The sequence below is a fragment of the Myotis myotis genome, unplaced genomic scaffold (genome assembly GCF_014108235.1).
Source record: "Myotis myotis isolate mMyoMyo1 unplaced genomic scaffold, mMyoMyo1.p scaffold_m19_p_4, whole genome shotgun sequence".
NCBI lineage: Eukaryota > Metazoa > Chordata > Mammalia > Chiroptera > Vespertilionidae > Myotis > Myotis myotis.
In genome coordinates this window covers 34,087,207-34,099,260 of record NW_023416346.1, presented here as the reverse complement: position 1 = coordinate 34,099,260, position 12,054 = coordinate 34,087,207, and the positions used below count along the sequence as shown (strand labels likewise).

General features: G+C 36.9%; 1 pseudogene; it reads right to left on the bottom strand.

The window, feature by feature from the left end:
• Positions 1-9,709: 9,709 nt before the first annotated feature.
• On the bottom strand, positions 9,710-10,847 carry LOC118653303 (annotated as a pseudogene).
• Between the last annotated feature and the right edge of the window lie 1,207 nt (positions 10,848-12,054).

The following is a 12,054-nucleotide window of genomic DNA, read 5'->3' as shown; positions in this document are numbered from 1 at the left end:
ATAGCTATCCTAAATGACTCACTAGATCAGATGGACTTAATGGACATTTTCAAAACATTTCACACCACAGTTACCTGAATATACATTCTTCTCAAGTGCACATGGGACATTTTTAAAGATAGATCACATATTGGGTCATGTGCAAAGTCTCTCCAAATTTAAGAAGATAGAAATCATATCAAGCATCTACTCAAACCACAATGGCATAATATTAGAAAGTAACTATGATAAAAACAATAAAAAAATCAAACACTTAGAGGCTGAATAGCATGCTATTAAATAATGACTGGGTTATCAAAGAGATCAAATAAGAAATTAAAAACATCCTGGAAATGAATAATGATGAAAACACAACAATGCAAAACCTATGGGACACAGTGAAAGCAGTCCTGAGAGGGAAGTTCATAGCATTACAGGCCTACCTCAAAAAAACAAAAAAAAAACTGGTAATAAATTATCTAACTCTACAACTTAAAGAGTTAGAAAGAGAGAAAGAAGAAAAGCCCAGAGTGAGCAGAAGGAAGGAGATTATAAAAATCAGAGCAGAAATAAATTACACAGAGACCAAGAAAAAATACAAAAGATCAATGAAACCAAGAGCTGGTTCATTGAAAGGATAAACAAGATTGATGAACCTCTAGCCAGACTCACCAAGAAGCAAAGAGAGAGGACCCAAATAAACAAAACCAGAAATAAAAGAGGAAAAATAAAAACAGACCCTACATAAATACAAAAGATTGTGAAAAAAATACTATGAACATCTCTATTCCAACAAACTAAACAACCTAGAGTAAATAGACATATTCCTAGAAAAATACGACCTTCCAAAACTCAATCAAGAAGAATAAAAAAAAAAAAATCTTAGTAAGCTGCCCCACCCTCCTGTAGCCCTCCACCACTTGTAGCTCACTGCCCTGCCCTCCTGCTGATTGGTCATTATGTGTCACAACATAACAACCATTTGCATATTACCTCTTTATTATCTAGGATAGGGCCTTTAGAAGGAAATTAAGGTTAAATAAGTTTATATGGGTGGGCCCTTATTCCAATAGGACTGGTGACCTTATAAGAGGAAAAAGCGAGAAATCTCTGTATGAACAAAAAAGAGGTCATGTGATCACAATGCCAGAAGGTAGCTGCATGCAAGTCAAGAAAAGGGGCCTCAGAATGAAATGTATCTTGCTAACACCTTCATCTTTGATTCATAGGCTCAGTCTAGAACTATGAGGGGAAAAATGTTATTTAAGACACCCAGTCTATGGTATTTTATTATGGCAGTCTTAGCACTACTCATTTTTATTTTCTCTCCCAATGGCCAGTTATTTATTTTTATCTTTTGTCTTTCTAAGTGTTTTAGTCATAAATATCCAGAGAAATAGTACCAACACATTGAGAAGTCTCAAGATCTTCAGTCAGCAAGCTGGAGACGCAGGAGAGCCAATGGTGTAAGTTCCAGTCTGAAATCTGGCAGTTTTAAGACCCAGAAAGAGCTGATTTTTTAGTTTTATCCAAAGGCAGAAAAAAACAAAACAAAACAAAAACCTTATATTAAGCTTATCAGCCAGGTAGGAGGATTTCTCTCTAACTCAGTTCCTTTTTTCTATTCAAGTCTTCAGTTGGTTGAATTAGGCCCACTGAGGAGGGCCATTTGCTTACTCAGCATATTGATTCAAATGTTATCTCATCCAGAAACATGCTAAGGAAAACATCCAAAATGATGTTAGACCAAATGTCATCTTGGGGCTCCATCAAGTTGACACATAAAATTAACCATCACACAAAGTTATTGACTCAACTTCGTTTTTTAAATTTTGTATTTATTTCTTTTGCAATCACATTTTTTTCTCTGAATATCCTTTATAGAGATAAAACAATGATACACTTTCTTCAATGCAGTGTATTCTATTGAATCTGAGAGAATATTATTTTTTTAATTTTTATCTGCTTTCTGTTTTCTCTGAGGGCTTATGTTATTTTTTAAAGTCCATTTTTATTATAGGTTTTCATTAAATGTCTGCTATTTTATGTTTTCTATTAAATTTTTTGACTGAGGCACTAAGAAACTGAAAGAAAGTACTATGTGAATAGGTGGTACTTTCAAAGGATAGAATCCACTCAAGGAATATAAATGTTTGATTAGAAAATCCACATTTGTGAGGAGCCTTAGGGTATTTTTTTCCCTTCGCAAGACACTTTGCTTGTCTTACTAAGATATAAATATAGCTTCCAAAGTTATCTGAGCTGATTGTAGGACAAATATGTCAAACTTGAGGCCAGCGGTCCATGAGTTTGACATGCTTGTTGTAGGCGCCAAGGGTTTTATGGTTCATATTCAGTTATTCTGCTAGTTTTTATCATGATAGCCCTTACCTGTGGCTCGAGTTGATATTTCTGTCTTTTTTCTTTTTTTAAAGTTACAGTTCATTTCTTGTGATGAGAACTTTTAAGATCTATTCTCTTAGCAACTTTCAAATATACAATATAGTATTGTTAACTATAGTCATGATGCTGTATCTGCCTGGTGTTTCCAAAGCTCTTGTTTTCTGGTGTGTAAAAATAGTAAAAGGAGTAGTTATATGGTTGAATAGTGAGGAGTATGAAGTCCAGAGAGCTTAGCTGTTTCTTTTACAGACTGACAACAAAACTCAAAACTTCCTTTCTTCAATGAGACTTCACTATTTCCTTACCCTGATTTATTTTTACCCATTGCAAACATAAATATATGGATTTATATTGTATTTATAGATTTTCTATTTTTATTATTTCATTTATCTCTCTTATTTCATTAAATATGTACTTTGTAAGGATAGGTACCTTATCAGTATTCCTTACTAATATATCTTCAATATTTATAACAGTGACTAATACCTAGTATTGTTAAATATGTAAATGTTCTAAATAGAATGTTCTATTACTTTTGAGCTGATAGCTTTCAGATGAAAGGTTGTATGCTCATTTGGTAATTTTTCAATCATAATTAGCTTATTTTTGGTTGTAAATTTGTATGATTAAGGTTGGAAAATGGTAGGAATTTTACTACTATATATATAAATGTATGTATGCATTACTATTACTAATTGGGTCTTAGTTTGTGTAGTTGCCTACTTCAACTAAATTTAGCTGTTTGTTCCCCCATGTCCACTCTTCATTTGTCTCTACTCTTTCAAGTGCCCTGGAAAACTGAGCTCCATTGACAGTATCTACCTGGTTCCCTCCCTTACCCTCTGGCTTTTGGTTGATTTGAGATATAGAAATCACAAGCAAAGCTTGAAGGATAAGAAGAGAAAGAATTTGGAGTATTTATTCTCCTGGCTCTCAATGGTCAACAAGTTAGCAGTGGCTACATTCCCTTTTGGAAGACCATATTTCCACTTAGGCAGCCAACAGGTTTAAATTAATGCTGTAATATGCATAAAATATGCAATATGCCATCATATACCATTGTAATATATAATGTACAATATTTAATGAAAATAAATTTACAACAAAATGGGAATACAAAGCTTTCATGGGCAAATATGATTCACCAACCAATTACCATGCTTTAAGCAAAAGTGAAGAGGAAGAAGTCTCAATAATAAACAGATTATGCCTCTTGCCATAATTCAATAGAATGAAATTCAATAATAAATGAAAACTTTTCAAACTCTTTATTACTATAAACTAAATTATCAACAAATAGTAATTTTATTAAAGAAGATACTGCACTTAAAGTTATAAAATACTGAATGTGATTTCAGCATTATATAACAAAATCTATGAGGTTTAGACAAAGCAGGGCTTAAGGAAATTTAGAGCTCTATATACACATACTGACAAATAAGAAATAATAGAAAAAAATGAGAAGTATTTTAGTGCATGACAGACACAAATAAACATGAAATAAGGAAATACTAATGATAATGAGGAGACACAGGGAAGCTAGGTAGACAGGGACAGGACTACGGGGGCTGGGAAGTGGACAGAATACAACTTATTAACTTGTATATTGTATATTACATATGGTATATGATGACATATTACATATTTTATGCAGACATGGGCAGAATACAACTTGTTGACTGAGCCCTGTTCCTAGACATACCACAGAGACAGACAAAATGATCTAGAACTAGACCCAGCTAGGCAGGGAAGATTAAACTCAGCTAGGAGGAATTGCTTAAGCAATGCAGTGGGGAAAGAAGGGCAAGACCAGGAGACATGAGCTTTAAAATGTATGGATATTGCTAAGGCAGGTAGACTGCAGATAACCAATCACAAGGCAGTATGGCATATAAACCAAACCCAAGGATGTTGCTAAGGGAGAATTAAAGAAAAGAACCAATCAGAAGCTAACAAGGCATATATCTAACCCTAGGTAAAAAAGTATCGGCTTCCTCTTCTCTCTCTCTCTCCCTCTCTCTCTCTCTCCCCTGTGCCCACATGGCTTATGGCCATATGGGACTCCACACATAGAATAATGGATTTTAATTAGCTTGGATGCTGAATTACACCCAGCTGCAACATAGAATGAATGCTCTGAACACTGGCCTGCTTTTGGAACCCCAGCTGCACATTTTCCAGGACTGGCTTCTCTCAATAAACCACTTTTTTTGTCAGTGAATCCATTCTTTTGTTTTGCAAGACAAAGAACTTGGACTCAAAGCCCACATTTTGGTTTCAATAAGGCAGAAATTATTAAGAAAGAGCCATAAAAATGACAGCAAAGCAACAGAGAAGATTAGTAAATATGGTTCTTTAAGTCCTCTAGAAGAGAGAAAAACCTCTACTAATACTAATTAGGAATCAAAAAATATGATGTCAATGAATATAAAAGATGAAAAATGTACATTCACCACAGCATTTAAACTATATATTATAAACAAAAATCTAATAATTTTGAAAATAAAATTACTATACTTTTGTTAAAATATAAATTGTCATAATTAAAATTAAATATAAAACTTGAAAATTCCCATAACTATTTTTAGAAAATGCATGGCAATAAAAAACAAAAAAATAAAACTTCCACACCAAATAATACATAAAATAAGTGGGAAAAACAAAACAAAACAAAACACAAGACTCGGTCTATATGTTTTTACAGGAGAGTTCAAGCAGCTCCAGAAAAGAGAGGTAACATGAGGATTTTCAACTCATTTATCCTAATTTTATAAATATACAATGACAACTTTTAAAAGAATAAGAAAAACAAAGACCGAAAAAATTTTTAGAGGCTCATTATACTGATGGATACAGATGTGAAAACCGTAAGTAACACATGGCTGACTTCAACATTGAATTTCAAACATATATCTTGAACAAGTAGGAGTTATACCAAGTAAGTTAACATGGCTTATAGTCATAAAACTAAATTGATATAATTCACTTATTGAACCAAATGAAAAGAAGCACAATGTATAAACCTTTTCTAAAAGCAATCTTAACAGAGCATGAATAATATTTTTTGGTGAGCTAATATAAGGACACTATTAAATAAATAAAAACCTGAATAAAAGAAAGTATAAACAATGTTCATGGATGGGGTAATATTTTATAGATAATATATTTCTCCATAATCTATAAATTGCACTTATCTATAAATTTCATTTGATTTCAATTGAATTTTCAGGCAGATATTTAGAAACTTAACAATTTATATATATAAAAGGCTAATATGCTAAGTGTCCCTCTGCCCATCCGACTGGTCGCTATGATGTGCACTGACCACCAGGAGGCAGATGCTCAACGCAGGAGCTGCCAAGGTGCAGTGACTCAGCAGTTGCTGTTCTTGGGTGATGCACCCTGAAACCAAAGAGGAGGGAGCCCGATTCCTCACGGGGCCATGTGATTCCACCTTCGGCTGTGGGTTATGTTGTTGCTTGGGCACTGTCAGCCCCAATCTGGTTTACTGCACACTTGCATTTGCATTCCACACCCTGTATGACAGCAACTTTACAGAGTGCTCTCTCACACTCTGCAACCCCTCGGGGATGTCTGAGAGCTGGTTTCAGTCCATCACTGCAGGCCAGGCCAAGGGACCCTCCTGCTGAAGAGACCCCTGCTCACTCCGTAGACACCCTTTGAGCCACAGCGCCACCCTAGGTATGGCCGGCTGAGGAGGGACCATGGGAGGTTGGCTCCAGGGCGTGTCTGGCCCATCTCACCCAGCCCCTCCCCACCGGCCACCTTCTAATTACTTTCCTTTTAATGTGCACGAATCCATGCACCATGTCACTAGTTTCATCATAAAAATAAATGGAAAATAATGGTCCATAAAGTAATAAGTCAATTTTGGAAAGATCAAATAATGGAATCTTACCAAACTATCTATTAAGGTGTACTCTAGTGCCAAAAACTTAAAAACTGTATGAAACTGGCTGAGAAATAAAGAAATATATACACAGAATAGAGAATTTTATGTTCATATGTACAGAAGAGAACTTGATATATGCAAAAAGTGCTGTCACAGATCAACTTGTATTGAAGAAATTGACTCATTCAGTAGTGAAAATTTTACCTGGATCCTTACTTTTTCTATAGCTATCTTTTTGTATCTCTTCATCTTTGCATCTCTCTGTCTCTATCTCAGCCTGTCTCTTTATGATGAATAAGAACCACTTAGTTAAGGTATTCACAGATTCATGATTCTCAAGCTATTTGGGATGAAAAACATCTGTTACCTTAAGTGACTAAATTTTAGAGTATAATCTATTTTTCCTCCTCATTTCTCACAGGGTAAATAGGAAGAAGAGGAACAACATAGTTAAGAGTGAGGCTTTTATCCCCATCTGTAAAATGGTAAAGTTGATAAATAAAAAACTGTACATATGTCACTAATCATAAGAGAGATGCAAATTAAAATGATAATGAGGTATCACCTCACACCTGTCAGAATGGCTACCATCAACAAATCAATGACAAGTGCCGGTGAGGATGTGGAGAAAAAGGAACCCTAGTACACTTCTAGTGGGAATGCAGACTGGTGCAGCCATTATGGAAAACAGTATGGAGTTTCCTCAAAAAATTAAATATGCAACTGCCATTTGACCCAGTGATCCCACTTCTAGGAATATGTCTTAAGAAGTCTGAAACATCAATCAGAAAGAATATATGCAACCCTGTATTCATAGCAGCACAATTTACAATAGCTAAGATCTGGAAATAGCCCAAGTGCCCAACAGTAGATGAGTGGATAAGAAAGCTGTGGTACATCTACACCATGGAATACTATGCATCTGTAAAAAAGAAGGATCTCTTACCCTTTGAGAGAGCATTCAGGGACCTCGAGAGTATTATGCTAAGTGAAATAAGCTAGTCAGAGAAAGACAAGTATCACATGATCTCACTCATATGTGGAATCTAATGAACAAAATAAACTGATGAGCAAAACAGAACCAGAGACAGAATCATGGAACAGGCTGTCCAATCTCAAACGGAAGGTGGAAGCTCAACCAAAGAACTCAGAGAGATCAACCAAAGAACTTGTATTCATATGTGCATAACCCATGGACATAGACAATAGGGTGGTAGAGGCCTGGGGCAAGGGATGGGGGCGGTCTCGGAGAGGTCAATGAGAGAAAAAAGGAGACATATCTAATACTTTCAACAATAAAGATTTAATTTAAAAAGAAATAGGACAAAATAAACTTTGCACAGGGCCTAAGCAACCTTGAGTCCCAAAGAGCTGTCTGCAAAGATGACATGAAAACAGATATGATGACTACTGGACAGATGACTACAGGACTGAAAATTAAACACATTTTTTTTTTAAAAAAAGGGGGTAATTAAAATACACAGTTTTAGGCATTAAAACCTAAAACAGCAGTCACAGAAATGACAGTTTTGTGACATTTTATACTTGATTAGTTACATTTGTTTGTAAAAGTGAGAAATACGTTTTATAGAATAAAAAATGAATTTATTAATGAGGCATACTACCAATTGGTAAGTGTGAGAATTAAAGTGTTTTATTTTGTTTTTCAAAATAGAAATAATATTGATTTTTCTGATACAAAACACACAATGAAAAGTTTTGATTTTTAATACTCCAACTGGAAATAGGGGTCCTGAGATTTTTGTTCACAATGCTCCTCTTTGCTAAGGACAACAGCTCCATCCTATTTAGCTGCCTGATCTCAAAACAGCAGAGAGCCCTATTGTGCTTGCTAATTAAATACCAATTGAGTGAAAGGTTCTATTGATCCCTAAAAGGAGGGGAGCATTTTTTTAACTTAATTCCCATCCCCTCCCTCCACTTCTGGTACTCTGTCTCTCCTCTAAACAAGATCTATCAAAAATATTTGAGACACTCACCCAGCCGGTGTGGTTCAGCAGTTAAGTATCCACCTAGGAACCAGAGGTCACGGGATCTATTTCCAGTCAGAGCACAAGCCTGGGTTGCAGGCTCTATCCCCAGTAGGAGCCATGCAGGAGTGCAGGAGGCAGCCAATCAATGATGATCCTCTCTCATCGCTGTTTCTATATCTCCCTTCCTTTACCTTTAAAAATCAATTAAAACAGCCCAAGAGCCCATCAGTGGACAAGTGGATAAAAAGCTGTGGTACATTTACACCATGGAATACTATGTAGCTGTAAAAAAGAAGGATCTCTTATTCCTTGAGACAATATGAAGGGATCTGGAGAGTATTATGCTAAGTGAAATAAGCCAGCCAGAGAAAGACAAGTATCACCTGATCTCACTCATATGTGGAATCTAATAAACAAAATAAACTGCTGAACAAAATAGATCCAGAGGCATAGAAACATGGGTCAGACTGAAAATCTCTGAGGGAAGGCTGGGGGACCGGTGGGGAGTGATTAACCAGGAAATTGTATGCATAGCCCATGGACACAGAAAATAGTGTGGTGAAGGCCTGGGAGGAGTGGGTGTGGAGTGGAGGGGGTCAATGAGAAGAAAGAGGGGGCATCTGTAATACATTCAACAATAAAGAACAATTTTAAAAAAAATAGTAAAAACAGAAATTAAAACATACAAAAATAAGACATTTGATTAAAATGAAGATTCCAGGGACTCCGCTGAGTCAAAAACTGGGCATGAGGCTCAAACACCTGCTTTTACTACAAACCCTGCAAGTGGATATAGCCTGAACATATACCCCAAGTATTTCTGAAGAGAAAACAATTGAAGAGGTTCGTAGGACAGGAAGGGTGAAATAGGACCACTTAAAAAGATTCACACTAGTGTAAATTATAAAAAATATTGCTGTGAAAGCATTAATTAAGCAAAACAAAAAAATTAGGAACCAAATAGAAAATTTTGAAAATTTATCTTCAATATGGGAACTTGAACAAAAATTTGCTTTATCTACAAATAAAATAATAACAGAAACTTACTACAATCTATAAAAAGGTTTGGGTATTTTCATTGATGGTGCTTAACACTATTGGGTTATGAAAGCCTTTCAATATCTGTTGAAAGGTATATTCTCTCCCTCTAGAAAATCGTACTTATGCAAAAAAGCAAATATTTTGCATGTATCTATGAAGGGATTCAAGTTCCACCCATTGCTCAAATAAGCCCTATTTGAGAACTCCTGACCAAAAAAAAAAAAATCACTACTTGGAACAGTAATTACTGTGGTGCCAACAAAAATGAACTAAAATCCAAAATGTCCTATCACTTTTATTGAACACAATGGGAAGATTTCACCTTCATTCAGTGCTTCTAAGATATGACCCTTCAGCTGTTCCTTGTGCTGTGGCTTCTTTAAAAGCATCTTCTCTGAATGACAAATGTCCCAAACTTCAGGAACTCTGCAGAAATGATCCACGTCGGTTTGAAACTGCTCAGAGAAGTCATGATGGATGCACCAATCCAGGCAGAGAAACACCTATTGGGAGAAGCTGTGATCTTGGATCTTGATGGGAGTTCCTCTTGAAGCCAGCTCTTCCAGTTCTTTTGTAAGTCTTTCCTCAAGCCCAAGGAAGAGAGTATTGCCCCCAGACAGTATAATTTCTGCAGAGATTCTTCTGGATGTCCATGTCACACTTCATAATGCTGCTGACCACCATTTTTGAGAGCCCCAGGCTGTGGGTGCCTAGCTGCTGAGGTGTGAAAATAATCTCAGGCACCTGGTATCGCTGTTCCCCTACATAGATGACACTCCCTTCTGGCAGTAGGTATTTTTCAGGACTTCCTTTGGGCTCTTATGTGGTTCTTTCTCTGGATCCAAGGCCACATAGCACAGCTTCTCTTTGACGTCATCCACTAAGTCCTTGTTGAGTATGTAAGGGAAGACGCTCCCACTAGTGAGAAGCAGCTGGGCAAGGTGCTCTGTGACACCCTTCCCTGCCACATAGAGCTTGGTGATAGCATGAGGCAGGGAGTAATCTTCAAAGACGGGAACCATGCAAGTGACTCCTTCCCCACTGTCCGCCTCAGGGCCCATGACAGAGGCAGAGGCATAGAGTGCTGCCGCCACGTGGTTTGACAGGGAGAAGGAAGGCACCTTGAAGGTCTCAAGCATTACTTCTGCCATCTTCTCTCGAGTCTTCATTGGGTTCAAGGAGGTCTCGGTCATGAGTACAGGCTGTTGAGAGGATTTTACTCCCAGTTCCCACTCGAAAAGGTATTCCCAGAGTTTCTCCATGTCATCCCACCCTGTTACCAGCCCACGCTCAATGGGATAGTGTAACTGGAAGGCCTCATACTTGTACTGGGCATTTCCCCCCACAATGTAGCTTTTCTGATAGGGTTCTGATAACGGCATGTTAAACTGAGGATGCCCCACGACGGAACTGATGACATGATGGGGTGTCGTCTCTCCAGACAGGCCTGCTTTGCAGGCTCCTGATCCATTGTCAAAAACTACAGCCGGAATGTCTAATATGTATGGGTTAAACATACCTGAAGAATGTTCTACTGAACTTCACCAAAATCCAGCACGTTTGACCACGGGGTGAAATAGTAGGCTCCTCTGGAAGTTCTAAAGCCACAGGATACCCAAGTTATCAGGTTGTCACTCAGTTGAAGCTAGCAGGTTGTCCCCAATACCCCAAAGAACCCCATCTTCAACCCATGAATTTTCTTCTCCTTATGGCAGCCCAGGGCCTGGTGAGGCTATTTCACTGATGATTACCTGCTATGTAACAATGTCGTCATGGTAACAATTGTCCTCAGAGAGCTTTAGAAGGATTTTAAGGGGTGGAGTCTCTGAGATTCTAATAGTCTTAGGGTGAAACAGAGGAAGATAAACTGTATCTATGGATAGCTTTGATAACTCTCTGAACCTGAAGCAAAGTTCTAGCCTTAGAACTGAGTAAGTAAGCCCAGCTGTGGACTTGACCGCCCCCCGCCCCTCCCCTCCTGCCACCTCCTTCCAAAAAACAAAATTGGCTTCTATGATCAGCTTAGCTGCTTTTTGTAGAATAACAAAAATATCCTTCCCTTTGGTAAGGGGAGGAATTAAGCATGAGACACAGGTTCAAATTGCGGTGAGGATGGCCATAATCTAGTTATAGAGGTGCTTATATTTGTTTTCTTGTTTTTAACAGCTTTATTGAGATAAATTTCACATACAATACACTCACCCATTTATAGTGTATATTTCCATGACTTTCAGTATATTCACTGACATAGGCAAACATCACAAGTTTAGAACATTTTTTCACCTCAAAAAGCAACCTTTTTCTCTTTAGTTGTCACCCTTTCCAGACAACCCTCCTGTGAGCCCTAAACCCCATTCCTATATCTTTGTCTCTATAGATTTATCTTCTGTGCCTTTTTAATATAAATGGAATAATAATATGTGGCCTTTGTGACTAGCTTCATTCATTTAGCGTATTGGCTTCAAGGTTTTTCATTGTTTGAATATAACACATTTTAATTATCTATTCTACAACATACCATTGTTCACAGTATTTATTTATAATCTTTATTTTTATCTGTAAGATCACTAGTAATATCCTCTCTGCTTTTTTAGGAACATTTTTAAAGAAACAGCTTTCGGTTTCATTGATTTCTTTATTATTTTTCTATTCTCCATTTCAATAATTTCTGCACTATTCATTTTCATTTCATTCCTTCTGCTGGCTTTAGTTTTATTTTCTTTT